Raw genomic sequence first — 3,162 nt, forward strand, 5'->3', positions numbered from 1 at the left:
TTTTCTTCCCTGGTTTTTACAAATTATGATTGGACATTCAGACCTTCTTGCAGCCGAAAACCTCCGCTCCCTCTTGTGATCATACATTTTCGGGCATTCGCACCTTTTCTTACCCGCCTTTTACAAACTAGGGTCGGACTTACACACATTTTTGTAGCCGTACAACTCCGCTCGCGCTATTGATTCTGTACAGTCGGGTATTTTCACCTTTTCTTACCCGCTTTTTACCAACTATGGTCGGACATTCACACCTTCTTACAGCGGAACACCTCCGCTCCCTCTTTTGATGGTGTATGTTCGGGCATTCGAACCTTTTCTTACCCGCTTTTTACAAACTATGGTCGGACATTCAAACCTTCTTGTAGCCGAACACATCCACTCTTGCTTTTGATGATGTATGGTTGGGCATTCGCACCTTTTCTTACCCATTTTTCAGTAATTATGGGTGGACATTCACACCTTCTTGCAGCTGAACACCTCCTCTCCAGCTTATGATCATGTGCGGTTTGATATTCGAAAATTTTCTTTCATGTTTTCTAGCAATTATTGATGGACATTCAGACCTTCTTGCAGCTGAACACCTCCGCTCCAGCTTTTGATGGTGTACAGTCGGGTTTTCGAGCCTTTTCTTCCCCGGTTTTTACAAATTATGGTTGGACATTCAGACCTTCTTTCAGCCGAAAACCTGCACTCCCTCTTTTGATCATACATTGTCGGGCATTCGCACCTTTTCTTACCCGCTTTTTACAAACCATGGTTGGACTTTCACACCTTTTAGTAGCCGAACAACTCCGCTCCCGCTATTGATTGTGTAGAGTCGGATATTTGAACCTTTTCTTACCCGCTTTTTACCAATTATGGTCGGACATTCACACCTTCTTACAGCGGAACACCTCCGCTCCCTCCTTTGATGGTGTATGTTCGGGTATTCGAACCTTTTCTTACCCGCTTTTTACAAACTATGGTCGGACATTCAAACCTTCTTGTAGCCGAACACATCCACTCTTGCTTTTGATGATGTATGGTTGGGCATTCGCACCTTTTCTTACCCATTTTTCAGTAATTATGGGTGGACATTCACACCTTCTTGCAGCTGAACACCTCTCCAGCTTATGATCATGTGCGGTTTGATATTCGAAAATTTTCTTTCATGTTTTCTAGCAATTATTGATGGATATTCAGACCTTCTTGCAGCTGAACACCTCCGCTCCAGTTTTTGATGGTGTACAGTCGGGTTTTCGAGCCTTTTCTTCCCCGGTTTTTACAAATTATGGTTGGACATTCAGACCTTCTTTCAGCCGAAAACCTCCGCTCCCTCTTTTGATCATACATTGTCGGGCATTCGCACCTTTTCTTACCCGCTTTTTACAAACCATGGTTGGACTTTCACACCTTTTAGTAGCCGAACAACTCCGCTCCCGCTATTGATTGTGTAGAGTCGGATATTTGAACCTTTTCTTACCCGCTTTTTACCAATTATGGTCGGACATTCACACCTTCTTACAGCGGAACACCTCCGCTCCCTCCTTTGATGGTGTATGTTCGGGTATTCGAACCTTTTCTTACCCGCTTTTTACAAACTATGGTCAGACATTCAAACCTTATTGTAGCCGAACACATCCACTCCGGCTTTTGATGATGTATGGTTGGGCATTCGAACCTACTTGTAGCCCGCTTTTCATTAATTATGGGTGGACATTCACACCTTGTCGCAGCCAAACACCTCCGCTCCCTGTTTTGATCATGTATGGTTTGACATTCGCACCTTTTCTCACCCGCTTTTTACTATGGTCGGCCATTCACAGCTTCCTCTCCACCATACTTGCATGGTGGGATATTCACACCCACTTGCATCCGAAGACCTCCGCCCCCACTTTTGTTGATAGTTAGTCGGTCATACGAACCTTTTCTTACCCGCTTTTTACAAATTATGGTCGAACATTCAAACCTACTTGCAGCCGAATACTTCCGCTCCACCTTTTAGTGATGTATGGTTGGGCATTCGAACCTACTTGTTGCCCGCTTTTCATTAATTATGGGTGGACATTCACACCTTGTCGCAGCCAAACACCTCCGCTCCCTGTTTTGATCATGTATGGTTTGACATTCGCACCTTTTCTCACTCGCTTTTTACTATGGTCGGCCATTCACAGCTTCCTCTCCACCATACTTGCATGGTGGGATATTCACACCCACTTGCATCCGTAGACCTCCGCCCCCACTTTTGTTGATATTTAGTCGGTCATTCGAACCTTTTCTTACCCGCTTTTTACAAATTATGGTCGAACATTCAAACCTACTTGCAGCCGAATACTTCCGCTCCACCTTTTAGTGATGTATGGTTGGCATTTTCACCTTTTCTTACCCTCTTTTTATACTGATTGCTGAAGAATAAGTTGTTCTTTCTCAAACTACAAATTTTTTTTATTGTATAAACTTGAATTGAAGTGGATAAATAAGGAGAACAAACAGTTTTAAGTCAGGCTGATAGAAGGAATTAATATTATTGCAAAATCTGTATTTCGTCATATGTCAAGAGATGCTTATTGCTGAAGAAGTTCTTTCTCATTCTACAAAGTACAACGTTGTTTATCGTTGAAACTTGATTAGACATGAATAAATATGAAGGACAAAGCAGTCTTAACTTGGTTTGAGTTAAGGAATCCGAATTCGTGCATAACTCGTAAAATAGAGCTTATTTTCGGTACACTTGATCTCAGCCAAAAGGCCGAGAAGCGATAACTGTCCACTGGTTCACGTCCGAGGGCCCTTCCTGGCACATTGCGCACTTGTAGCGGTGTTCTTTTTATGGCCATAGGTGGCCAGAGTGTCACTTTGCTTCTCCGCCCACCCGCTGCACTGAGCACTCTTCAGCCCTTTTAAATGGTATAACTTTGCACTCCCGCACGCTCCAGCGAGCACCATTCAAGCAACAACTTTGCACTCCAGCTTCGAACATCGGCACAGTCGCAACAAGTAAGGCGACTCTACTCAGAGAAGTCACTCTGCACAGTAACAAGATTTCTTTTGCACATACAGAAAGGGCTTCACCCGCAAAGGTAAAGCCTGCCAAAAATAGAAACAACTCATTAGTGCTGCTCTCCACGGAAGTCTTTAGTAAAAGGCCAAAGACTTGTACGTTATGAAGAGAAACCAGAGTAC

The 3,162-nt window shown here is 43.7% G+C and overlaps 1 non-coding gene across 1 annotated transcript; it reads right to left on the reverse strand.

Moving 5' to 3' along the window:
- Positions 1-3,048: 3,048 nt before the first annotated feature.
- LOC140318777 (U5 spliceosomal RNA) lies at positions 3,049-3,162 on the reverse strand. The gene has a single exon (XR_011917922.1). It is a non-coding gene; the product is annotated as a U5 spliceosomal RNA (small nuclear RNA).

Source organism: Leuresthes tenuis, unplaced genomic scaffold (assembly GCF_036924035.1).
Source record: "Leuresthes tenuis unplaced genomic scaffold, fLeuTen1.0.hap1 SCAF_11, whole genome shotgun sequence".
Classification (NCBI taxonomy): Eukaryota; Metazoa; Chordata; class Actinopteri; order Atheriniformes; family Atherinopsidae; genus Leuresthes; species Leuresthes tenuis.